At 46.1% G+C, this 27,849-nt stretch overlaps 1 long non-coding RNA gene across 1 annotated transcript in view; it reads left to right on the top strand.

Annotated features, from left to right (window-relative positions):
- Positions 1-1,095: 1,095 nt before the first annotated feature.
- The window catches only part of LOC144823692 (uncharacterized), a 95,981-nt gene continuing 69,227 nt past the window's right edge, over positions 1,096-27,849 (top strand). The window contains exon 1 of the long non-coding RNA XR_013608830.1: positions 1,096-1,854. This is a non-coding gene — a long non-coding RNA (uncharacterized LOC144823692). The remainder of the gene's footprint in view (positions 1,855-27,849) is intronic.

Below are 27,849 nucleotides of genomic sequence, written 5' to 3'. Positions count from 1 at the left end.
CCAGCTGTAATTGCCTTAATTAACTTCCCCCACACTGGCTCCTCCTCGCACTCAGCGCAGGCAGCCGTAGCAGCAGGAAACGCTCCACTCTCCATTCCTGGGCCTTCATTCAGTGACCTGGGTTCATCCTAAAATATTAAGTAAATCTGCCGCCTCTGCTAAAAGTGTGGCTCCGAACAATTGAGCCCACCTGATCCTTTTTCACTTGCCTCTACCTCTCTCTCTCTCCCTACCACTCTCTACCTCTCTCTCTACCTCTCTCTCTCTACCTCTCTCTCTCTACCTCTATCTCTACCTCTCTCTCTCTATCTCTCTCTCTCTACCTCTCTCTCTCTACCTCTCTCTCTCTCTACCTCTCTCTCTCTCTACCTCTCTTTCTCTCTACCTCTCCCTCTCTCTACCTCTCACTCTCTCTCTCTCTAGCTCTCTCTACCTCTCTCTCTACCTCTCTACCTCTCTCTCTACCTCTCTCTCTACCCCTCTCTCTCTACCTCTCTCTCGCTACCTCTCTCTCGCTACCCCTTTCTCTACCTCCCTCTCTACCGCTCTCTCTCTACCGCTCTCTCTCTACCGCTCTCTCTACCGCTCTCTCTCTCTACCGCTCTCTCGCTACCGCTCTCTCTCGCTACCGCTCTCTCTCGCTACCCCTCTCTCTCGCTACCTCTCTCTCGCTACCTCTCTCTCGCTACCTCTCTCTCGCTACCTCTCTCTCTCGATACCTCTCTCTCTCGCTACCTCTCTCTCGCTACCTCTCTCTCGCTACCTCTCTCTCGCTACCTCTCTCACACTACTGCACGCCACACACTGGTGCAAGCCTCACACTGCTGCACCACTTCACTCTGGGACACCACCGCATCACTCTGGGACACCACCGCATCACTCTGGGACACCACCGCATCACTCTGGGACACCACCGCATCACTCTGGGACACCACCGCATCACTCTGGGACACCACCGCATCACTCTGGGACACCACCGCATCACTCTGGGACACCACCGCATCACTCTGGGACATCACCGCATCACTCTGGGACACCACCACATCACTCTGGGACACCACCACATCACTCGGGGACACCACCACATCACTCAGCCCAACCACATCATCACTCAGCACCACAACAGCACTGTGCTTGTTTACAAATGTAACAAAAAGATGTTAATATTTCACTTCTGTTCTTGGATTTTCGTCACAATAAAATACACTGAAAATAATCTTCACAAAAGTTATTTACAAAAGTTTAAACTATTGCCATTCTTAAATTACATTAACTTTTATTTAAGTATTACTTATTTAAAAAAATTAAAAGCCATTGTTATTTGTAATATCAATACATGTAAGTCACGTAAGTACAACACATATATTGCATTACAAATGCATAGGTGTCACATTTGCGAAAGTTATAACTAGTGGCATTGTAAATGACAAAGCTATTAATTTCGCTATTTTCAAAAACAAAACATAAATAAAAAATGTGTCATTTACAATACCAATAGCTCAAACTTTACTAATACGAGACCTATTGCATTGCAAATGCTTGTTTTTCTTCTTTTTAAATCTAGTCTAAAGCTTTTGATTCCTGTTTGCGGTTTCGACAGTGGTTGTTCCGCAGTTTTGTGTATTTGCATTTTTGTAGGTAAGAAAATTATTTTTGTTGTATGTACTCCAAATGAGTAATATTGCAATGTTTGGATTTTTTTTTTGTAAGTGGTGTCTTAGTGGCATTTAGTTAGTGTTTTGAGCATGAACATTTTTGTGATGTGTTTTGCATTGTCTTATGTCTATTTTTTCTCTCTTTCTTTTTTAGTGGGATATTGTTGATCCATACTGTGTCAGTGCAGACTACGTGGTGGTGAGTTTAGTTGCTTCTGGCAAGTGAGTGGTATTATTTTGCACCGTGTAGTTATTTTTGATGAAGGTGAATTTTGTTCATTGCTTATTTCACGTAGTGATTGTAGTTGTTGACTTATGTGTCAAGTTACCTTTGTTAGTAATCATTAAGGCTAGCCGTAGAATGACTACTCAGCTGGTGGTAGGTATGCTTCTTGAATCTTCCTCTGAGCTGGATTATGACACTGACAGTGCGTCTGAGGGAGAGGAGGGAGGGGAAGATTCTGGCAGTGAGTTTTCTCTCCACATGGAATCATCGGATGATGAAGGTACTCTCAGTGCAGATGAAGGGCCTGTGTTAGAGGAGGACACTGCTGTGCCGATGGTGCAAGAGGCAGCTGGATTGCAGCCTGAGGCTGCTAGTCTTCCTACTGGAAGTGTTGGACTCTGGGTTGATCCTAACGTGGTGCAGCCGGTGTTGCCTGCATTTAGCGGTGATGCAGGATGTAGAGTGGATTGTGAAAACTTTTTGCCTATACAGTATTTTCAGTTATTTATGGATGATGTGTTTTTGGGTGAGATTGTTGAGCAAACTAATGTGTATGCTGAACAGTTTTTGAGGGTCAACAGTGACAAACTTAGGCCCCACTCTAGAGCTACCTGGTGGACTCCCACAAATCTGGAAGAGCTGAAGAAGTTTTTGGGATTGACTTTATTGATGGGTTTGTTAAAGAAGCCGAACCTGGCTTCATATTGGTCTACCAGTCCTTTGATTGCAACAGCCATATTTCCAGCTGTTATGACTCGTGGTCGGTATTTACTTTTGCTACGCATGTTGCATTTTGTAGATAATTCTGAGGCGTTGCCACGTAGTCACCCTGACTGTGACCGTCTTTTTAAGATTCGGCCTGTTCTTGATCACTTTGTTGATCGTTTTTCAGAGATTTACATTCCTGGAAAAGAAATTTCTATTGATGAGTCTTTGGTTTTGTTCAAGGGTCGTTTGGTTTTTAGGCAGCACATCCCTAGCAAGAGGGCACGCTATGGAATTAAACTGTATATGTTGTCTGAGAGTAAGACAGGGTATGTTTTTAATTTTCGTGTGTACACTGGTAGAGATTCCACTATTGACCCCTCTGGTTGTCCGTCCACTTTTGGAGTGTCAGAGAAAATTGTGTGGGATCTTGCTAGAAGACTGTTCAACAGAGGTCACCATTTGTACCTTGATAACTTCTACACTGCTGTGCAATTGTTTAAGGAATTGTTTAAAGTGGACACTTTTGCATGTGGCACAATCCGCTCTAACCGCAAAGGTTTTCCAAAGGAGCTTGTTTGCAAGAAACTTCAGAGGGGTCAGTGCAGTTCCTTACGTTGTGGCGAACTACTAGCTGTGAAATTTGTGGACAGGAGGGATGTGTACATGCTGAGTACCATCCATGATGAGAGTACTTCACCTCTGCCAGTTTGGGGTCAGGTTGCTGAAGTGCACAAACCTGTGTGCATTCTGGACTACAATAAGCACATGGGTGGTGTTGACAGAGTAGATCAGAGGTTGGAACCTTACACTGCTATTCGGAAGGCTTATGTTTGGTATAAGAAGTTGGCCATCCATTTTTTCAACTTAGCAACTTTCAATGCTTTTATTGTGTTCAAGGCGTGTTCTCCTGGGTCAAAGTTGACCTTTCTTCAGTTTCAGCACTCTGTGATATCTAGCCTTGTTGTTGTGGAGCAAGTAAGTGTTCCTAGATTTGGAGTGGTGGAGGATGTGGCTCGATTGAAAGATCGCCACTTTCCTGATTACATTCCTCCCACATCTACAAAAGACTTTCCCACTAGGAGATGTAGAGTCTGTTGGCGAAGAGGTTTGCGGAAGGAGACTCGTCTTTACTGCCCTGGGTGTCCTTCTAACCCTGGCTGTGTATGCCTGCTTGTTATAGAGCTTACCACACACAAAATAATTTTTGGGAGTATCCATGAGTGGTAAAATGTACTGCCTGGTCTGTGGTTTTTAAATAATTTGTATTCTTTTTTAAGGTTGGCATTTGTGCAATGTTTTTAGTTACAGATTTTGTGTTACTAGATTTTTATCTATTTGCAATTATTTTGTTTGTTTTGTTAAAAAAAATTCAAAATGTGATGGCGGTGTGCGTAGGCTGGCGGTGTGGGCGGAGTGGTGCTTGGCTGGCGGTCTGCGTGGCGCTTGGCTGGCGGTGTGCGTGGAGTGGCTTTTGGCTGGAGGTGTGCGTGGAGTGGTGCTTGACTGTCGGTGTGCGTGGAGTGGTGCTTCACTGGAGGTGTGCGTGGAGTGGTGCTTGGCTGGCGGTGTGCGTGGAGTGACGCTTGGCTGGCGGTGTGCGTGGAGTGGTGTTTGGCTGGCGGTGTGCGTGGAGTGGTATTTGGCTGGAGGTGTGCGTGGAGTGGTATTTGGCTGGCGGTGTGTGTGGAGTGGCGCTTGGCTGGCGGTGTGCATGGAGTGGTGCTTGGCTGGTGGTGTGCGTGGAGTGGCGCTTGGCTGGTGGTGTGTGTGGAGTGTCTGGTGGTGTGCGTGGAGTGGTACTTGGCTGTCTGTGTGCAGAATGGTGCTTGGCTGGCGGTGTGTGTGGAGTGATGCTTGGCTGGCGGTGTGCGTGGAGTGGTGCTTGGCTGGTGGTGTGCGTGGAGTGGCGCTTGGCTGGTGGTGTGCGTAGAGTGGTACTTGGCTGTCAGTGTGCGTGGAGTGGCTTTTGGCTGAAGGTGTGCGTGGAGTGGTGCTTGGCTGTCGGTGTGCGTGGAGTGGTGCTTGGCTGGTGGTGTGTGTGGAGTGGCTGGTGGTGTGCGTGGAGAGGTACTTGGCTGTCTGTGCGCGGAATGGTGCTTGGCTGGCAGTGTGTGTGCAGTGGCGCTTGGCTGGCGGTGTGCGTGGAGTGGCGCTTGGCTGGTGGTGTGCGTGGAGTGGTACTTGGCTGTCGGTGTGCGCGGAGTGGTGTTTGGCTGGCGGTGTGCATGGTCTGGTGCTTGGATGGTGGTGTGGGTGGACTGGCGCTCGGCTGGCGGTGTGTGAGTAGTTACTTTCTGTTGGTCACTACACACACTGCTAGTTGAGTGACACTCCACGCAGTCCATCATTTTGTGTAGTTGCAGTGTCAGGAATGTGGGCTGTGAAAGTGATGGGCCCTTGAATGGCGCTGTCTGCTGGTGTGAGTGTTGTAATGTGATAGGTCCGAGGCTGGCGGTGTGAATGTTTTGTATGTGTCACACGTACGAAAGGTGTATGAATGGCCTGTAAAGAGGTTGGTGCCTTGACGTGGCTTTACAGCTCACGAGCTGTGAGTCAGTGGTTCAGTTTCTCATACTTTCAATTATTCGCAGTGCATTTCATTTTTGTGAAATTACTTGCGAATACAATTGTATGTACTGAATCATCACTCACCCTCGTGCCAAATCCAACCAGTATGTGTGTGTGCTTGCGGATTAGATAGCTGTGCAGTAATATTTGACTTTTTTCTCTTTCTGAAGTAGGGTGTACCTTGTCACTTTTTGTGAATGTTATAATGTGTTGCTTTTCCTTCCGGATGGTGTCAATGGTCTGGTGTGTATCAGGTTTGAAAGGTGCGTGAATGGCCAGTAAAACGGTTGGTGCCTTGTCGTGGCTTTACAGCTCACGAGTTGCGAGTCACTGGTTCGGTTTTTATGCATTTATTTGTTGACAGAGCATTTCATTTCGTTGATTTCGTTGAAATATCTTGTTAATAAAATTTTATGTACTGAACCATCACTCGCCCTCGTGCCACATCCAACCTGTATGTGTGTGTCTTTGAGGAATAGATAGCCGTGCTGGAATGTTTGACTTTTGAGTAACTCTGTTAAGGTGTACATTACAGCTATAAATACCTTACTAAATGTAGATATTATTGTTAAACCATGGGAGTATATGGTCATGTCTTTTTTGTGAATTCTATTGTTTTTTTATCCACAATGTCCTGCAAACTTGAAAATGTCTGTCACAATTTCCATGCAATATTGTCCCAAGAATCTCACGCTCTCAAATTGAAAACTTAATTCAGTCAAAACAATTTGGTTTTGCAAGGGGGTTCCCATGAGTTTTTGGCCCGGGGCTCGGCGGCCATCTTTGGAATCTTCCAAACCCAAACAGTTCTGAAAACTAGAAACCCGGGGGAGTCCAGGGAGGTATGGCATGCGTGGGTCCCCCAACGTTTTCCTACCCAGTATTCCCTGCAAACCTTAAAATTAGGTTAAAAAAAACAGTTTTCCATACATTTTTGCGTAGGATCTCCGTGCCGGCACAAATGTCCTAACACCCATCGTTCCCCTTGTTCTCCCGAGTAAAATGATACCTCACTTGTGTGGGTGGGCCAAAGGCCTGTGACTAGGATGACCCCAAAACTGTAGAATTCTCTGTGCTTAATTTGTCAATCCAGAACGCTCCAATTTCTTAAAAATAAATTTTTGGCCTGTTCTGCTTTGGCCCACCCACACAAGTGAGGTATCATTTTACTCGGGAGAACAAAGGGAACGCTGGGTGGTAGGACATTTTTGCCGGCACAGAGATCCCACGCAAAAATGTATGGAAAAGTGTTTTTTTTAGCTAATTTTAAGGTTTGCGGGGAATTCTGGGTAGGAATACGATGGGGGACCCACGCATGCCATACCTCCCTGGACTCCCCCGGGTGTCTAGTTTTTAGAACTGTTTGGGTTTGGTAGTTTCCCAAGTTTGCGGCCGAGCCCCAGGCCAAAAACTCAGGTGCCCCCCACCAAAAAATAAGGTAGTTTTACTATAGGTTTTTTTAAAGTCTCCACCGTACGATTTGGGCCTTTTCCTGTTGCAGCCACTATGCCTACCCACGAAAGTGAGGTACCATTTTTATCGGGAGACCTGGGGGAACGCTGAGTGGGTGAAAAATTGTTGATCCACGCAGATTCCAGAACTTTCCACCACAGAAATGTGAGGAAAATGTGGTTTTTTTGTCAATTTGTTAGCTTTGCAAGGGATTCTGGGTAACAGAACCTGGTGGGAGGCAGTTGAGTCACCCCATCCTGAATTTCCCTGGGTGTTTAGTTTTCAAAAAAGTATAGGTTTACTAGGTTTCCCTAGGTGCCGGCAGAGCGAGGGTTCAAAAACGAAAGGTAGGCACTTTGCCAGAAAAGGGCCCGTTTTGACTGCGAAATTGAGGTGCGACCACATTGCGTTTTGCGCTGTTTCCTGTCGCAGACCCAGGCAAGTGAGGTACCATTTTTTTCGGGAGACCTGGGGGATCGCGGGGTGCGTGGAAATTTGTTGATCCACGCAGATTCCAGAACTTTCCACCACAGAAATGTGAGGAAAATGCGGTTTTTGGTCAATTTTTTAGCTTTGCAAGGGATTCTGGGTAACAGAACCTGGTGGGAGGCAGTTGAGTAACCCCATCCTAAATTCCCCTGGTGTCTAGTTTTCAAAAATGTATAGGTTTACTAGGTTTCCCTAGGTGCCGGCAGAGCTAGGGTTCATAAACGAAAGGTAGGCAATTTGCCAAAAAAGGGCCCGTTTTGACTGCGAAATTGAGGTGCGACCACGTAGCGTTTTGCGCTGTTTCCTGTCGCAGACCCAGACAAGTGAGGTACCATTTTTTTTGGGAGCCCTGGGAGAACGCGGGGTGGGTGGAAATTTGTTGATCCACGCAGATTCCAGAATTTTCCACCACAGAAATGTGATGAAAATGCGTTTTTGGGTAAATGTTTTAGTTTTGCAAGGCATTCTGGGTAACAGAACCTGGTGGGAGGCAGTTGAGTCACCCCATCCTGAATTCCCCTGGGTGTCTAGCTTTCAAAAATGTATAGGTTTACTAGGTTTCCCTAGGTGCCGGCGGAGCTAGGGTTCAAAAACGAAAAGTAGGCACTTTGCCAAAAAAGGGCCCGTTTTGACTGCGAAATTGAGGTGCGACCACGTTGCGTTTTGTGCTGTTTCCTGTCGCAGGCACTAGGCAGACCCAGACAAGTGAGGTACCATTTTTTTCGGTAGCCCTAGGGGAACGCGGGGTGGGTGGAAATTTGTTGATCCAAGCAGATTCCAGAATTTTCCACCACAGAAATGTGATGAAAATGCATTTTTTTGGTCAATATTTTAGCTTTGCAAGGGATTCTGGGTAACAGAACCTGGTGGGAGGCAGTTGAATCACCCCATCCTGAATTCCCCTGGGTGTCTAGCTTTCAAAAATGTATAGGTTTACTAGGTTTCCCTAGGTGCCGGCGGAGCTCGGGTTCAAAAACGAAAAGTAGGCACTTTGCCAAAAAAGGGCCCGTTTTGACAGCGAAATTGAGGTGCGACCACGTTGCGTTTTGCGCTGTTTCCTGTCGCAGGCACTAGGCAGACCCAAGAAAGGGAGGTACCATTTTATCGGGAGACCTGGGGGAACGCGGGGTGGGTGGAAATTTGTTGATCCACGCAGATTCCAGAACTTTCCACCACAGAAATGTAAGGAAAATGTGTTTTTGGGTCAATTGTTTAGCTTTGCAAGGGATTCTGGGTAACAGAACCTGGTGGGAGGCAGTTGAGTCACCCCATCCTAAATACCCCTGGGTGTCTAGTTTTCAAAAATGTATAGGTTTACTAGGTTTCCCTAGGTGCCGGCAGAGCTAGGGTTCATAAACGAAAGGTAGGCACTTTTCTAAAAAAGGGTGAGTTTTGACTGCGAAATTGAGGTGCGACCACGTTGCGTTTTGCGCTGTTTTCTGTCGCAGGCACTAGCCAGACCCAGGCAAGTGAGGTACCATTTTTTTCGGGAGACCTGGGGGAAAGCGGGGTGTGTGGAAATTTGTTGATCCACGCAGATTCCAGAACTTTCCACCACAGAAATGTGAGAAAAATTCGTTTTTTTGGTCAATCCTTTAGCTTTGCAAGGTATTCTGGGTAACAGAACCTGGTGGGAGGCAGTTGAGTCACCCCATCCTGAATTCCCCTGGGTGTCTAGTTTAATAAAATGTATAGGTTCACTAGGTTTCCCTAGGTGCCGGCAGAGCTAGGGTTCTTAAACGAAAGGTAGGCACTTTGCCAAAAAAGGGCCCGTTTTGACTGCAAAATTGAGGTGCGACCACATTGCGTTTTGCGCTGTTTCCTGTCGCAGGCACTAGGCAGACCCAGACAAGTGAGGTACCATTTTTTTCGGGAGCCCTGGGGGAACGTGGGGTGGGTGGATATTTGTTGATCCACGCAGATTCCAGAATTTTCCACCACAGAAATGTGATGAAAATGCGTTTTTTTGGTCAATTTTTAGCTTTGCAAGGGATTCTGGGTAACAGAACCTGGTGGGAGGCAGTTGAGTCACCCCATCCTGAATTCCCCTGGGTGTCTAGGTTTTGAAAATGTATAGGTTTACTAGGTTTCCCTAGGTGCCGGCGGAGCTAGGGTTCAAAAACGAAAAGTAGGCACTTTGCCAAAAAAGGGCCCGTTTTGACTGCGAAATTGAGGTGCGACCACGTTGCGTTTTGCACTGTTTCCTGTCGCAGGCACTAGGCAGACCCAAGCAAGTGAGGTACCATTTTATCGGGAGACCTGGGGGAACGCGGGGTGGGTGGAAATTTGTTGATCCACGCAGATTCCAGAACTTTCCACCACAGAAATGTGAGGAAAATGTGTTTTTTGGTAAATTGTTTAGCTTTGCAAGTGATTATGGGTAACAGAACCTGGTGGGAGGCAGTTGAGTCACCCCATCCTAAATTCCCCTGGGTGTCTAGGTTTCAAAATAGTATAGGTTTACTAGGTTTCCCTAGGTGCCGGCGGAGCTAGGGTTCAAAAACGAAAAGTAGGCACTTTGCCAAAAAAGGGCCCGTTTTGACTGCGAAATTGAGGTGCGACCATGTTGCGTTTTGTGCTGTTTCCTGTCGCAGGCACTAGGCAGACCCAGGCAAGTGAGGTACCATTTTTTTCAGGAGACCTGGGGGAACGCGGGGTGATGGAAATTTGTTGATCCACGCAGATTTCAGAACTTTCCACCACAGAAATGTGAGAAAAATTCGTTTTTTGGTCAATACTTTAGCTTTGCAAGGTATTCTGGGTAACAGAACCTGGTGGGAGGCAGTTAAGTCACCCCATCCTGAATTTCCCTGGGTGTCTAGTTTTCAAAAATGTATAGGTTTACTAGGTTTCCCTAGGTGCCGGCAGAGCTCGGGTTCTTAAACGAAAGGTAGGCACTTTGCCAAAAAAGGGCCCGTTTTGACTGAGAAATTCAGGTGCGACCACGTTGCGTTTTGCGCTGTTTCCTGTCGCAGGCACTAGGCAGACCCAAGCAAGTGAGGTACCATTTTATCGGGAGACCTGGGGGAACGCGGGGTGGGTGGAAATTTGTTGATCCACGCAGATTCCAGAACTTTCCACCACAGAAATGTGAGGAAAATGTGTTTTTTGGTCAATTGTTTAGCTTTGCAAGGGATTCTGGGTAACAGAACCTGGTGGGAGGCAGTTGAGTCACCCCATCCTAAATTCCCTTGGGTGTCTAGTTTTCAAAAATGTATAGGTTTACTAGGTTTCCCTAGGTGCCGGCAGAGCTAGGGTTCATAAACGAAAGGTAGGCACTTTGCTAAAAAAGGGCCAGTTTTGACTGCGAAATTGAGGTGCGACCACGTTGCGTTTTGCGCTGTTTTCTGTCGCAGGCACTAGGCAGACCCAGGCAAGTGAGGTACCATTTTTTTCGGGAGACCTGGGGAAAAGCGGGGTGTGTGGAAATTTGTTGATCCACGCAGATTCCAGATCTTTCCACCACAGAAATGTGAGAAAAATGCGTTTTTTTGGTCAATCCTTTAGCTTTGCAAGGGATTCTGGGTAACAGAACCTGGTGGGAGGCAGTTGAGTCACCCCATCCTGAATTCCCCTGGGTGTCTAGTTTTCAAAAATGTATAGGTTTACTAGGTTTCTCTAGGTGCCGGCAGAGCTAGGGTTCATAAACGAAAGGTAGGCACTTTGCTACAAAAGGGCCCGTTTTGACTGCGAAATTGAGGTGCGACCACGTTGCGTTTTGCGCTGTTTTCTGTCGCAGGCACTAGGCAGACCCAGGCAAGTGAGGTACCATTTTTTTCGGGAGACCTGGGGGAAAGCGGGGTTTGTGGAAATTTGTTGATCCACGCAGATTCCAGAACTTTCCACCACAGAAATGTGAGAAAAATGCGTTTGTTTGGTCAATCCTTTAGCTTTGCAAGGTATTCTGGGTAACAGAACCTAGTGGGAGGCAGTTGAGTCACCCCATCCTGAGATCCCCTGGGTGTCTAGGTTTTGAAAATGTATAGGTTTACTAGGTTTCCCTATGTGCCGGCGGAGCTAGGGCTCAAAAACGAAAAGTAGGCACTTTGCCAAAAAAGGGCCCGTTTTGACTGCGAAATTGAGGTGCGACCACGTTGCGTTTTGCGCTGTTTCCTGTCGCAGGCACTAGGCAGACCCAGACAAGTGAGGTACCATTTTTTTCGGGAGCCCTGGGGGAACGCGGGGTGGGTGGAAATTTGTTGATCCACGCAGATTCCAGAACTTTCCACCACAGAAATGTGATGAAAATGCGTTTTTTGGTCAATTTTTTAGCTTTGCAAAGGATTCTGGGTAACAGAACCTGGTGGGAGGCAGTTGAGTCACCCCATCCTGATTTCCCTTGAGTGTCTAGGTTTAAAAAAATGTATAGGTTTACTAGGTTTCCCTAGGTGCCGGCGGAGCTAGGGTTCAAAAACGAAAAGTAGGCACTTTGCCAAAAAAGGGCCCGTTTTGACTGCGAAATTGAGGTGCGACCACGTTGCGTTTTGCGCTGTTTCCTGTCGCAGGCACTAGGCAGACCCAGGCAAGTGAGGTACCATTTTTTCGGGAGACCTGGGGGAACGCGGGGTGGGTGGAAATTTGTTGATCCACGCAGATTCCAGAACTTTCCACCACAGAAATGTGAGGAAAATGCGTTTTTTGGTCAATTTTTTAGGTTTGCAAGGGATTCTGGGTAACAGAACCTGGTGGGAGGCAGTTGAGTCACCCCATCCCAAATTCCCCTGGGTGTCTAGTTTTCAAAAATGTATAGGTTTACTAGGTTTCCCTAGGTGCCGGCAGAGCTAGGGTTCATAAACGAAAGTTAGGCACTTTGCCAAAAAAGGGCCCGTTTTGACTGCGAAATTGAGGTGCGACCATGTTGCGTTTTGCGCTGTTTCCTGTCGCAGGCACTAGTTAGACCCAGACAAGTGAGGTACCATTTTTTTCGGGAGCCCTGGGGGAACGCGGGGTGGGTGAAAATTTGTTGATCCACGCAGATTCCAGAATTTTCCACCACAGAAATGTGATGAAAATGCGTTTGTTTGGTCAATTTTTTAGCTTTGCAAGGGATTCTGGGTAACAGAACCTGGTGGGAGGCAGTTGAGTCACCCCATCCTGAATTTCCCTGGGTGTCTAGGTTTCAAAAATGTATAGGTTTACTAGGTTTCCCTAGGTGCCGGCAGAGCTAGGGTTCATAAACGAAAGGTAGGCACTTTGCCAAAAAAGGGCCCGTTTTGACTGCGAAATTGAGGTGCGACCACGTTGCGTTTTGCGCTGTTTCCTGTCGCAGGCACTAGGCAGACCCAGGCAAGTGAGGTACCATTTTTTCGGGAGCCCTGGGGGAACGCGGGGTGGGTGGAAATTTGTTGATCCACGCAGATTCCAGAATTTTCCACCACAGAAATGTGATGAAAATGCGTTGTTTTGGTCAATTGTTTAGTTTTGCAAGGGATTCTGGGTAACAGAACCTGGTGGGAGGCAGTTGAGTCACCCCATCCTGAATTCCCCTGGGTGTCTAGGTTTCAAAAATGTATAGGTTTGCTAGGTTTCCCTAGGTTCCGGCGGAGCTAGGGTTCAAAAACTAAAAGTAGGCACTTTGCCAAAAAAGGGCCCGTTTTGACTGCGAAATTGAGGTGCGACCGCGTTGCGTTTTGCGCTGTTTCCTGTCGCAGGCACTAGGCAGACCCAGGCAAGTGAGGTACCATTGTTTTCGGGAGACCTGGGGGAACGCGGGGTGGGTGGAAATTTGTTGATCCACGCAGATTCCAGAACTTTCCACCACAGAAATGTGAGAAGAATTAGTTTTTTTCAATTCAATTCAATAGAGACTTTATTTCGGTTTGATTAGACCATAAAAGTACACAAATCATAAAATTAATTTGTTAAAAAAAGGCATAATCATCATTGGTAAAGTGCAAGTGCAGTAGTATAATACCCTGTATACATTAATTCATAGTGGTCTGGTACATTACAGTAACATTCATTGATCCAGGCAATTTCGCAGTCTAAGAGACAATTTTAAAAATTCAGTCACTTGAAGAATACTGTTAGTATGCAATAATTGTAAGTATAACAAGGCTGGACGGATCTGTTTAAAATTAAGTTTCTTTAAAAGGACAATCAGGTAGCGTTTTCGCGGGTATTCCTAAAAGCCACATAAAAACATAAAATGCAGCATATCCTGTGGAGACTTTCCGTCGCAGCCACAGGGTGCTGGGGTTTTACTAAAAGAATCTTTCTTTGGTCTGATTAGCAGATGCTGAAACAGGTTTAACCTAAACCTTGTTAACAGGAACTTGTCGTGAGAACTCAATGTGCCAAGTAAGTAGGGCTCCATTGTTAGACAAGTTTTAACCTTGACGTATTTTCTTACCCTTGTTTTCTGTAACTCTACCCCTTCCCTCTGGGTCTTCCTGTCCAGGAGGAAAGCTTGTTTAATTAGCTCAACATCTCCCTTAACAATTCTGTTTGGGTATTCGAATAAATCTGGGCGGCCCAACCCAGAAAAGCATGATTTCAAATATTTTAACCAGGGAGTGCCCATTGCATTATCTTGAGACAGAAAATCATTTACAATCAAGTGTGTCAACGGAATATCTTGATTCAGCCACAGTTTTAACCAGCAGGTCAGCGGGCGTAAGGAGAAGATATCGCTCAAATATTCCGCCCCCAACTCCTCATGAACTGCAAAGTTAGACGTGCCGACCGGGACACACAGGAGGCGCTTCATAAAGGCATTTTCTGCGATCTGGAGTTGTTCGCCAGCCACATACCCCCATAATTCACTGCCATAGGCTGCAGTTGCCACTGATTTTGCATCGTAAAGTTTCATCATGGCATAAGTGGGGTTTTTCCCCTGTTTTGAAGCGAAGTTAAAAATAGAGGCATTGACCCTGGTCACATCACATCTCTTCTTAGCAAGTTGGGGTCCCCAAGTTAGTTTGGAGTCAAAAAGAATGCCTAAATATGAAAATGTATTTGTCATTGGAATCACTACATTATCTAGTTTAAATGTGTAATTCCTTTTTGGACGATTGCCCACTTGCATGATAAATGATTTAGAATTATTGACCAGTAGGTCTCTGTCTGTCATAAACAATTTAAAAGCGTTAAGCAAAGCTTGGAGACCTAACTCAGTTCTAGAGATTAAAACCGCATCATCTGCGTATAAAAGTACAGGAATACTCCGCCTGCCGACTCTGGGGCAGTCAGCCATCACATCCTGCAAAACGCTGTCTAATTCATTTATATAAAAATTAAAAAGAAAGGAGGCCAAGATACAACCTTGGCGGACTCCCCTACCTATAGTAAAATTATCAGTTGTGCACAAATCTTGGGAATACCTTACATTGGCACTAGTGCTACTATGTAGATCCATCAAAAAATTAACAATCCCACTGTCTACACCCTTCTCCCTCATGGACTGCCAGAGCTTTCCTCTGTTCACGCAGTCAAAAGCAGAGGATAAGTCCATGAAGGCAAGATGGACAGTACCTTTTTGGGCAATGGTGTATTTGTTAAGGATTAAAAAGAGATTAATGCACTGAGTTATAGTTGATCTACCACTACAGAAACCATACTGAGAGATGGACATGATGTTATTGTCCAATACCCATTCTGAAAGCCTCTGTAGTATAATTCTCCCCACTATTTTAACCATGGAATCGATTAAAGAGATGGGCCTATAGCAGAGTGGACTATCCCTGTCCCCCTTCTTAAAAACCGGGACGATGGTAGAGACCCCCCAAGATGGAGGGCAGCCAGCTGTAGCAGCAGCATTAATAACCGCCTCAAGGATCGGTGCCCAAAAGTTCGGGTCAGATTTGTATAAGTCAGGGGGAATCCCATCAGGTCCGGGCGCTTTCCCAGCTGTAAGCCCCTCTATCCCAACAGTAACCTCACCTCTGTCAAACCTTATGGATCCAACCCCGTTGTCGGGGAGGGGATTCATAGTGTTATTCAGCGTACAGGGATATAGTTGCTTGAAGTGAGCTTCCCACTCCTCCTTTGTTATTACGCTCTCCAGCCCATCTCCAGGGTCCTGGACCAAGAAAGGTTTTTTGACTACTGCCCAAAATCTGGAACTATTGCTTAACGTATGAGGGTCCAGAATCTCATTCCAGGCCTCATTTCTTAGAAAGTCTTTGCGGGTGGCAGTGATTAGTTTATACTCTTTGCGACACCCTTGGACTGTCTCCTTAATTCTAGGTCTAGCTGCCAAGGCAATCCTCAAATTGCGCGCAGCTTTGGAACAGTCCTGGTTGAACCACCTAGGTCCTCCTCTCCCACTCTTCTTAACTGGTGCTGTCAACAGATTAGAAACTTTGTCTGATAGGCATTGAAAGGCGGTTAGGACCTGGATTGGATCAGAGCCCTCATCAGTACAGCTCTTAATTTCGTCACTACAGGTGTCTTTGATGTTTTTATATAAGAGATCAGGGGTACACATGGACCATTTGAGGCGACGTCTCCAGTCCGTTGCACGTACCGTACACACACTAAAATTACAACTTTCTTTAGCTACCCAAGGTCCCCTGAGATGGACAGTGAGCGGGTTGTGATCGCTGAATTCACTGTTTTCGATAACAAAGGAATCCAAAAAAGCATGCATAGGCAAAGTAAGCAGTACATAATCAATAAACGTTCCTTTCCCATGGCCCTTAAAAGTAGGAATTACAAAACGCTTTTTTGGATCATACAGAGCCATTGTCAAGGTTAGATCATGATCACTTAACAAATCATTGAAAAGTTCTCCCTCCACTGTGTGTTCCAAGTGCAGGCCCTCATACCGATCACAATGCATTTCCAACAAATTTTTCAACAAAGGGTCGCCACAGGGGTGAACGTTGAAATCACCCATGATCATTAAATTATGTAAGCATTCCTTCATGGAAATACTAATAAACTCATTTAAAACTTTAAGTTGACTTGGAGCTGTGCATACATTTGCAAAATTATAAAAATTAACCAAACCAGCTAAACAGTTATCTCCAGCTAAGACTAAACCTAGAATGCCAGAGTTACCTGTTACAACTCTGCGTATTGTACAAGACAAGGCTACAGAAATAAATGTGACCATACCCCCCTTTGGTCTGCCCCTGCTGGCTGCTATTGCAGGTACATAAAAAGCCTTGTACCCTTCAATAAAAAGATCGCACTCCACTAGCCAAGTCTCTTGTAGACAAATGATCTGGAATTGTTTATTGTACTCAATCCAGTTACCATCCGACATCTTGGTAGCCAGACCCGCGATGTTCCAACAAATGACATTGTTTTTGAATGTTTTGGGCTGGGTTACCTCTGTATGGCCCACCACAGGTGTGCATAAATTACTCAGGCCCCCGGACTCCTCACGTCAATCACACACCTCCAAGCCCGAGAACGCTTCATATCTATTCTGTGTTGGGACATTAAACCCATTCAACCCCTTGCTCACCGCATAGCTATTCAGAGCATCCGTATGGAGACCTTTCATGCCATGACTGGCAGTGTTATACATGCATGGGGCAGCTAATACAGGTGCCTGAGTTTGGGACCCTAGTCTGAATCTTCTGGGGTCTTGGGAGACATTTAACACAGGTGCATAAAAATAACCTAGTGGGCGCACACACACACTGTTAGCATTGTACACTAGCGAGGATGCTCTTAATAGGACTGTTGCAACGTGCTGGGGATGTTTGAAATTAATAACAACACAATCCCCATTCGTTCTCTTACGTGATGGACCAACCCAGTCAACCCTTTCTGTCAAAATAATCTGGTCATAATATTGAAAAGGGAATCCGCAGTTTTTGTTCAACCAAGCCACTGTTTTATTTTTTAATGATTCTTGAGACTCCCCATAAGGTAGAGTGGAATGCTCTGAAAAAGGTGGCACATTCGTCAGAACTGCCACATAAGGTACGCAGTCAGGGGGAAGAGTAAGAAGCCTATTTTTACTTGGTGGATTAGAGGCAGACCTGCAGCCAAATGCTGCAGGAAGCTGTTTATTCTGTTGAATTACTGGTGATACTGGAAGTTGTTTTTTATGTTGAATTACTGGTGGAGGTTTAGAGACAGTATTAACACCAGCAGAGCCTTGACGACAAGGTTGCTGTGCATTCACAACTCTGCCTCCCTTACCCTTTTCAGTATTATTGGAGTTAGTAGCCGGGGCAGAGGCAGAGGCCAGATGAACCGACAACAGTCCACCCAGCTGATCTACTTCAGAGGCCACTGCGTCCAATCTGGTTAGGAGAGGATTAACTAATTCTGTCATTTTCTCCTCCATCTTACTCACTATAGTGCTAATCAGTAGCTCAAATTGCTTAATGTTTAAGATTTGGCCTCCCTCATTAATGCCCTCGGAGTTACCTTCACCTATAGCAGAGCTGTTGACATTCGACTGTGTGGTTTTTGCTCTATTTTTACTAGATCCCCCCCCCCCACCCCCCCCCACCCCCTTTAACCTGTGTCTTTCTGCACATTCTTACTGGTCTCGGTGTCGATGGAGCCTGAACTATTTCTTCCGTAGAGATATTAGGTAAATCTACATGCGTTTCTGCGTGGACCTGTGCCACAGTAACAAACACATCCTCATTACTTGAATTTGGGTTATCTTCTGTTGCTGCCTCTGTTACATCTGTCACTAAGATAGGCATGTTTTCAGGTAATAGAGGAGGGTTACTGAGGCCTAAAGAGTCCCTACGTTCATTATTAATTTGATTCACCTTTTTGACCAGAAAATTGTCCATGGTAACCAACCCAGAAGTTGACCTATCTAGCTTCGCTCTGGACATAGCACAAGGATCTATACTCATCTAAGTTAGCAATATGAGTTAGTAACACAGACTACCAGCAGTTACAGCACTTTATGCCAGTGGATCAGATTTAGTAAAAAATACTTATTAAACTCAATAAAAATACAAAGTCTCACGTGAATGTAATGTTCATAAAACAGAGCCAAGGTCCATAGCCTGGCCTCTTCTGGCCACTGAGGGCCACAGAGGGCCCGTCCTTTGCCCGGGCTTCGCCCGGCGCAGTACCGCGCGCGGTCCCGCGACGCGGGGGCTGACCTCCTTTTAATGCGCCTCCTGGCGCGGCAGATAGCGGTGGGTGCGGCTTCCGCTGCAGGGCGTCTGGGAAATGTAGGCCCCGGTGCCCGCTGAGCCCCCTCCTCTCTGCGGCCGCTGGCGGGAAGTAGCGGCGGCGGGAGGGAGGCAGAAAGCTGCTTGCAGGGTGGAGAGGTGGCAGCAAGTAAGGCTCCAAACGCACAAAGGTCCCCCCCGCTCCACCGGGGCTGACCTCCTTTTAATGCGCCTCCTGGCGCGGCAGATAGCGGTGGGTGCGGCTTCCGCTGCGGGGCATCTGGGAAATGTAGTCCCTGGTGCCCTCTAAGCCCCCTCCTCTCTGCGGCCGCTGGCGGGAAGTAGCGGCGGCGGGAGGGAGGCAGAAAGCTGCTTGCAGGGTGGAGAGGTGGCAGCAGGTAAGGCTCCAAACGCACAAAGGTCCCCCCCGCTCCACCGGGGCTGACCTCCTTTTAATGCGCCTCCTGGCGCGGCAGATAGCGGTGGGTGCGGCTTCCGCTGTGGGGCGTCTGGGAAATGTAGTCCCTGGTGCCCTCTGAGCCCCCTCCTCTCTGCGGCCGCTGGCAGGAAGTAGCGGCGGCGGGAGGGAGGCAGAAAGCTGCTTGCAGGGTGGAGAGATGGCAGCAGGTAAGGCTCCAAACGCACAAAGGTCCCCCCGCTCCACCAGGGCTGACCTCCTTTTAATGCGCCTCCTGGCGCGGCAGATAGCGGTGGGTGCGGCTTCCGCTGCGGGGCGTTTGGGAAATGTAGTCCCTGGTGCCCTCTGAGCCCCCTCCTCTCTGCGGCCGCTGGCGGGAAGTAGCGGCGGCGGGAGGGAGGCTGAAAGCTGCTTGCAGGGTGGAGAGGTGGCAGCAGGTAAGGCTCCAAACGCACAAAGGTCCCCCCATCTCCACCGGGGCTGACCTCCTTTTAATGCGCCTCCTGGCGCGGCAGATAGCGGTGGGTGCGGCTTCCGCTGCGGGGCGTCTGGGAAATGTAGTCCCTGGTGCCCTCTGAGCCCCCTCCTCTCTGCGGCCGCTGGCGGGAAGTAGCGGCAGCGGGAGGGAGGCAGAAAGCTGCTTGCAGGGTGGAGAGGTGGCAGCAGGTAAGGCTCCAAAACGCACAAAGGTCCCCCCCGGTCCACCGGGGCTGACCTCCTTTTAATGCGCCTCCTGGTGCGGCAGATAGCGGTGGGTGCGGCTTCCGCTGCGGGGCGTCTGGGAAATGTAGTCCCTGGTGCCCTCTGAGCCCCCTCCTCTCTGTGGCCGCTGGCGGGAAGTAGCGGCAGCGGGAGGGAGGCAGAAAGCTGCTTGCAGGGTGGAGAGGTGGCAGCAGGTAAGGCTCCAAACGCACAAAGGTCCCCCCTTGGTCAATTCTTTAGCTTTGCAAGGTATTCTGGGTAACAAAACCTGGAGGGAGGCAGTTGAGTCATCCCATCCTGAATTCCCCTGGGTGTCTAGTTTTCAAAAATGTATAGGTTTACTAGGTTTCCCTAGGTGCCGGCAGAGCTAGGGTTCATAAACGAAATTGAGGTGCGACCACGTTGCGTTTTGCGCTGTTTCCTGTCGCAGGCACTAGGCAGACCCAGGCAAGTGAGGTACCATGTTTTTTGGGAGACCTGGGGGAACGCGGGGTGGGTGGAAATTTGTTGATCCACGCAGATTCCAGAGCTTTCCACCACAGAAACGTGAGCAAAATGCGTTTTGTTTGTCAATTGTTTAGCTTTGCAAGGGATTCTGGGTAACAGAACCTGATGGGAGGCAGTTGAGTCACCCCATCCTGAATTCCCCTGGGTGTCTAGTTTTCACAAACGTATAGGTTTGCTAGGTTTCCCTAGGTGCCGGCAGAGCTAGGGTTAAAAAACTACAGGTAGGCACTTTGCAAAAAAAGGGCCAGTTTTGACTGCGAAATTGAGGTGCAACCACGTTGCGGTTTGCGCCGTTTCCTGTCGCAGGCACTAGGCAGACCCAGGCAAGTGAGGTACCATTTTTCTCATGAGACTTTGGGGAACGCGGGGTGGGTGGAAATTTGTTGATCCACACAGATTCCAGAACTTTCCACCACAGAAATATGAGGAAAATGCATTTATTTCCAATTTTTTAGGTTTGCAAGGGATTCTGGGGAACAGAACCTGGTGGGAGGCAGTCGAGTCACCCCATCCTGAATTCTCCTGGGTGTCTAGTTTTTAAAAATGTATAGGTTTGCTACGTTTCCCTAGGTGCCGGCAGAGCTAGGGTACAAAAACTACAGCTAGGCACTTTGCCATAAAAGGGTCCATTTTTAACTGCAAAATTGAGGTGTGACCACGTTGCATTTTGCGCCGTTTCCTGTCGCAGGCACAAGGCCGACCCACACAAGTGAGCTACCGTTTTTATCGGGAGACTTAGGGTAATTCAGATTTGAAAATCAACTGTTATTACCTATTGAGGTTTTGTGCATTTCTCCCTTCCCAATGAAAGACATTCTGTAAAAAAAAAAAATCATTTTGAAAAATGACCAATAATTCTCATGCTAGTATGACTATTCCCAATTTTGAAAATGTGCAAATATATACTGTTTCTAAACTCTATAATTTGTACCCAATTCAGAAATACATAGGTGTCTTTCATACCGATTTCTCCATGTATACATTTTCCAAGAATAAGTGCTCTATACCCGATAAATAATAAAATACCATTGCAAGTTGCTGCTCAATTTTTGGCTCTGGGTTCGTCGGGTTCTTGGTGAAACTACAAGTCCTATATATCCCCCCAACCAGGAAGGTCAAACGGATGTAACGGTATATTGCTTTCAAACAGCTGTCAAAATTACAAGAAGTTACAGGTGAAAACGTTGAGACAAAAGGCTGTTTTTTTAACTAATTTTCAAATATTCCAATATTTAACTGTTAGTTTCTATAAAGAAACCTTCATGGATTTAGACAAATGACCCCTTTCTGAATTCAGAATTTCGTCTACTTTTCGAAAATGTATAGCTTTCCAGGATCCATTATTGCTTTCAAACTCATTTCTACCATTAACTGGAAGGAGGTTGAAAGCTCTAAAAATAGCAAAAATACGCTATGTCCCAGAAAAATGCCAAACCTGTGTGAAAAATGTTGGTTCTCAGACAAAAGACTGTCCTTCCCTAAAAGCTGAGATAATTGAGATTTCAGCCCCACAAACCCTTTTTTGATAACATTTGCAGGGAAAAACCAAGAGGCTTTCATTTGTAGCCCGTTTTTCCCATTTTTCTGAAAAAATCAAATATTTTACTGTATTTTGCTTAATTTCTGGGACCCCTCCAAGGGAATCCACAAACCCTCGGCACCTTTAGAATCCACATCATGTTGGAAGAAAAGGACGCAAATTTGGCGTGGATACCTTATGTGGTCAAAAAGTTACAGGGGCCTAAGCGCGCACTACCCCAAATCGCCAAAAAAAGGCTTAGCACAGGAGGGGAAAAGGCCTAGCAGCGAAGGGGTTAAGAAAGTGGCTTCCAACGTTGAATTAGTCGGGGATTTTTATTTTTTACCGTAACAGTTTCGATTGTATTTCAAAATCATAGCCGCTTCAAAACATGATTTCATTTTGAGTTAGTGAGCTCGATATTCGGAGGTAATGGAAAAGGTAGAAAAAATAGCGGACGTTTTATCTTTCATAGAAGATTCAACATTGGTGGTAAAAGATACACCTTTTAGTGTTATGGCATGAAACCAGAGCTTTAACTGGAGTCAGTCCTGCCAGTCCCGAACACCAGTCGTTAATAGAAAAGCTATGTGCTTGATAACATCCTAAAATAGGAAACTAGAAAAACGAAGACTTCAGCTAAAAACAGGCTGAGCCAAAGGCTAATCTCTCTGCTCCGATGTGTTTTTTAGGGCTCGGCTGAACGCGCGGAAGCGCGTCTCCGCCGAGGCTCTTTTGTCGGCATGTGTGCTTCCCAGGAGACAATCCTGGCCGCGCGCATCGCCTTGGAGGCGAGTCCAAACTGACACGCGCACGCGAACGAGCGCTGTGGTCAGGCGCCGTCTCCTGGGAAGCACACATGCATGCGCATACACACACACAAGCGCCCACGCACATACATACAGACACCCACCCCCCTCGCTCACATACACACACGCGCGCACACACACACGAGTGCACCCCCCCTCTCCCCTGCCGTCGCACACATGCATACACACATACACACACACACACACACACACAACGAGGGAACCGAGGCCCCCCCAGCCCTTTTCAACTTACCAGGTGAATTCTGAGGGACTCCGCTCTCCTTCTGGCGTCGCTAGAAGCTTTCACTCCGCCTTCTCTTCCGGTCCAGACGCAGGGCCGCCCCCGTCACAGGCGACTTTGCCTGACTTCCGGTGAGGCTCTTGTTTTTCAAGTTCGCGGATGCTTGTTTTTGTTGTTTTGAGAAAAGCCAGTGTCGCTTTAAAAGTGCAAGACAAGTACATTTTGGTCCAGCAGCTTTGTAACGCCATGGTGTAAAATGCTTTTCCTGACCACGGACATGAAAACGCGCCATCTCGGCTCCATGGCATGTTGTTTTTCCCTCTTTGGTTCACAGAATTCTTCGTGTCATAAATACGTAGCGAGGCATTCCCACTGCAGTGAGTAGTTTTGATTCTTGAATGATGGTATGTGTGGTCAGAGAGATGTGTTCTGTTGCCACAGCCCCATCTCGGATGTTTTGAAGGTCCCTGGCTAATCACGAGTGAGAGTTACCCTGCAATTGTTTGTGATGATTTATTGGTTTAACGGATCTGCCAGAAATCGTTTCTGCGGCCGCGTCTCAGTGAATTTCTTGCAGTGCACATATTAATGCCAGTCCTGCTTACCGCTTTGATGATAACATGGAGGCTGGTGCTTGATGATTACATATTCTGAAAAATGAGGAAGTTGGATGAACAGAGAGGTTAAGTTCAATTTAATTAAATCAGTGGTTGGGGTGTATTGGAAGCTCGCATTGTACTCCGATATGTTGATCCATGTTCTTTAACTTAAGCTGGATTTTCTTGTCACTGTGAAATGATTGCTGGTCCGCACAAGTTGCAAACATAGATTGACGTAAAAAACCCACTCACGACCTCCGTTTCCTTTTTGCTGAGATAGTCCATTGAATTGCTGCTTGGGCTGTGATTGGGCTTAGATTTCAGAGCAAAACCAAGTTATTTGGATTTTCGCCAGACTTCCAACTTTGATGGATGTTGCTTTTTGTGCATTACTTAATGTATGTTGTGATGAAGCCCTTATAAAGTTCAATTTATTTATAATCTTTTGTTTAGTCAATTAACATTACTACAGTGTACATGATAGAGCGCGCGAGGCCACCCGACCAATAATTTTCGCCGTTTCCGGCTTCAGGGCCCATATACTTTCAAATCACCATATACATTGACCAGGTGACTTCACGAGCTCTACCAATTTGTGTGTGTTCCCTACTATTTGTTTCTCAGTCCACCCGACTTACCATCCACCGATGCGGGTACCTAATGACCACAATGAATCAGGGAGCTAGCTGTAAAAGGAAAGGCAGCAAATTACAAACCCAACCAATAACATTCAATACTGTTGAAATGACCACGGACAACGGGAAGTTTTAAAATGTTTATCTAAAGTTCATTGTTTTCTTGCATCAAATACACGAGAATGAGACATTCAATGACTAGTAAAATGTAAATGATATAACTATAAAGAAATAATGACAGGGTAATCATTGAAAATTGCTATTGAATATAAATGAAGAATACTACACAATCTCAAAATCTTCAAGCATGGACAGACTATGCATGGGTAACTATAGGAAGGCCTATAAAGAGTAACACGCTAAACTTAAAGTGAACGGGCCTTTGAACAGTCTAGGTAAGGAGGTTCTAGACCATATCAGAAAATGACAAACTGCAATGCAAAATATAATTTCTAGCAAGTGAGAAGACATAAGAACAAATTTATGAGAAAAATGCAAATGACTTTCAATAGTTGCGGAAAGACATGGAAAAATAACATATGCCAAGGTATCGCTTTATTAAAGCAAAAGGTAGAAATATAGAAAGGTGCAAGTTTAAAGAACTTAGAACAGTATTTACCTAGACTGGTGTGGAAACCAAACCCTGGCCACGGGTCAGTTTAAGGACAGGAAACCCTCAAGGAAGGATACCCCTCAAAGGACAACAGGTGCAGAATGGACACCCCGGACAGGACAGGATACCCTCGGATTAGGAATCAGGATAGGACCTCAGGACAGGACAGCAAACCCTCAGGACAGGACCGCTCCGGACAGGACCGGAACCCACAGCTCGGAAGCAACGCCTGCGCTCCACCCGCTCTGCAGCTATCGATCAAGACCCCGATTGGGTCAGCGAACTCCCAGCCAAAGTGCTTCGCCAGCACTTTAAGGTTCAGTAAAACCTTAGTCTATGGTCAAATTCGGACAGAGTGCTCCGCAGCTCTCTGTATCTTCAGCCACCTATTGAGTGCGATGGGTCAGTGACAGGTCAGCTAAACCAGACAAGTCGGACGATTCCCTAGGTGAACCCAGGGTAGATATACGTTTTGGGGCAGTGTACCACCCCCCAATGTTGCAAAGTGTCAGAATCCCTCAATTCGGATTGGTCCTAAGGTAGGATTTGGGTAACACACCAATCACAATACAATATTTCAAGCCTGTATTTGCATACTTGGGTACCGCCTAGAGAGATTGGGGTTCACATGAGAAGCTACACGGCAAACAGTAGCACAATATTACATTGTAACATATAAGGAGCCACATTCGCTGTTCTCGCAGGGCAGAGGTGACTTTCTCAGGAACATCTTGCCCATCACTGCCAACTGGCTGTGTTCCATCAGTCAAGGTCCACTGTGCCGCAGAGAGTTGCGCAGGCGCAGAAGGGACCTCCAATATGGCTCTCCTCTCTCTCAGACCCCCATTCCCCGCGGTACATGAAAAGTAAGCGAAAACAAATTAATACATAATAATGTCATCATGAAAACACATCACAGGGTTTGTACTTCTAACTTATCATCAAGAAATATACTTATGCAATCTATATGTTAGCTACATGGAAACAATCACAAGAGCAGTGGCACGAGCAGTACCACATGATGGGCACAGCTATGTATTACGCATGCGCATAAATTTCCCTCCACTTCTGCAGACGCGTCAGGACACGTGAGTGTGGCTGACGCATGCGCAGTAACTAAAATACAAGCGGCGGCCATTTTTAAGTACACGGATTAAATGCATTAGAAATAACCGTAAGCAAGCTTCATAAACTTTACTCAAACTTAATATAAATGTTAGTAAGACGTATACTTATTATCTTGTTACACATAAACGAGGTTCTTGAGTACAGCAAGTCCGCAAAATATGCAAAGCTTTGCTTCATCAATCCCCTCTTTGATGATATTTACTATCATCACAAACTAAATGGAACCAGATGCCAACTTTCTTTCACACTTTATACACCTCTATCTCTTCCAACAATCGCTCCAACTTCTCTCTTTCAGTTCTGGTAGGGTGAGAAGTCTTCACCTTCTTGTATATCTGATCATTCACTTCCTCCAATTCAATCTCATCTACACTCCGTTTCAACCCTCTTGCATTTACCTCGTGCTTTTTGGTGCGCTTGCGGCATTTACAACAGATAAAAATGAGAAATATGATAAGACCTATAATTCCAATTGGCATCAGTATCTTGAACAATAAGCTTTTACCTACGCTAGCAAGCCAATGACCTACATTTGAGAGACCATCTACCAGTCTCTTCCAGGCACTATCAACCTCGAGTGGTTTGAGTTCCTTTGTCAAATTAGTAATGTTTTTCACATATCTTTTGATCTGTACACTTTTGTCCGGAATAGAAGTGCAACAATGTTGCGCCTTCAACATCCGGCAGACTCCGCCCTCTTTTGCTAATAAGGTGTCAAGAGCAAGTCGATTCTGCAAAACCATTGATCTGATCGCAACCATTTCGGTATTGACCAGCAGAAATCCATGAGCTGTCTCAGTAGACAAGACATCCACTATAGTAGATAATTTGCAAATTCTGTGAGTGTTCAGAACCACTCCCACTCCAGGTATCAGTGCACTGAAAATACTACCCATAATTTCACCTATACTTTCTCTTTTACTACGCACTAAGCCATTAGTATCTTCATTGCTTCCAGCTTTTCCATTCACATGGTATATTTTCGGGAAGACAATGCCAAAATAGCAGCTTCCATACCAGTGATCCGGCAATTTGAAATAAGCCTTGTCCCCACAAATATAATAAATTCCAGGAAACACAGGCTCTGACCCATTTTTGAAACCCCAACCTCCAATTACCTTGTAATTATGTTCGCATTCACTGGAACCAATGAAAACATTATTATAATAGCTAGTCTTCTCGCGGTGAAGACATAGCTTGCCTTTCTTTTCAAAATCCAGCAACAGTGCAGGTCCCGCCCCACCATTTGAGGTGCCTTCCATGTTCTCAGCCCACTTTGGCTTTTTCTGACTTTCGTCATTAGCCTTCTTTTGTATTTTAATCCTCCTTTTCTCTGCCATGTTCAGGAACATCTTTTCCTGTTCACGCAAAGAACAAGTCAAGTTATCTCTGTGTGCATCAGCTATGTCAATGTTACCTATAGTCAAAAAGTAGTCTCCCATATATCTTATGGTGTCGCTTTTGGTATGTACAGGATTCAAGTTCCCACGTATAGGAAGTTCAGAAAAGATCACGTCATTGTTAGAGTAATAGTACTGTAACGGTCCTCTTTTGTAAAATAAACTAGCTAAAATGCTACAGGAGATTCCATATGTCAATGGCAAGTGATGGTATGTCACGCCTTCAGCTACAGAGGTAGGTAGCTTCATGCAGACATAACAATCTTCAATTTCCATAGTCTCTACATAGTGTATTAACAAGTTTGCAAAAACATTTAAGTGTGTCCTGTTCTTAATTCCATGATAATGTAGTCCTCCCTCATCTGATGCTTCTAAGTCTTGTTTTGTTTGCCTCAGTGCTCTCTCATGTCTCGCTACACTCTGTGTTGTCAACTCCTCACTGTCAGTATTTACAATTTCAGTAGGGACAATGTTAGTATCTTTACTTACAGCAAAGGGAATGAAAATTGTTAGTCCTATCCAGATGACTATCAGTACTACTATACTACATATACACACCTTGCAGCACGTCTTGAAACGACTGCAACTAGGTCTACCATTCACGGTTGAATCAGACATTTCGGCTCAGAAGAAGTTTCTCGACCCCTCTTTGTGTCTTTACACAACTAGCTTACTTTGTGCAAATTCACGGTGGTTCGTCTTCTTCTTCAGCAGAGTACTCAGGGACGGGCTCTCCGTCGCTTACGTCAGTTATATCAAGATCTTCAAGTTCTTCCAAAACGAGTGTCCATTCAGGTGACTTGTACTTTTTGTTTTGTCTTTTTATTCGTTCACTCCTTCTTTTGGAAGAGTTTTCTTCTTGCTCTGCTATCCGTGCACTTCTCCTTGCTTCTGCACGTTTTTCTTCCACCGTCTTTATCCTTAGCCTCAATTTCTTTACGAACCTAGGCTCAAGGTTGTTTCTTTTCTTGAGTCTCTTAGTTGGTACTTGGACTTCGCTTTCCTCTCTTATCCTCTTGTTCTCTTTAGCTTGTGGCAATTCTGCTTCACTTTCTTCTTCTTCCCCTATCTGGCTAGTTCCAGGGCTAGCATCTAGTTCTTCTGCCTGGTTACTAATCTGGCCTTGTTCAGGAAT

Source organism: Lissotriton helveticus, chromosome 3_1 (assembly GCF_964261635.1).
Source record: "Lissotriton helveticus chromosome 3_1, aLisHel1.1, whole genome shotgun sequence".
Classification (NCBI taxonomy): Eukaryota; Metazoa; Chordata; class Amphibia; order Caudata; family Salamandridae; genus Lissotriton; species Lissotriton helveticus.
This window is presented reverse-complemented; position numbering and strand designations above follow the sequence as displayed.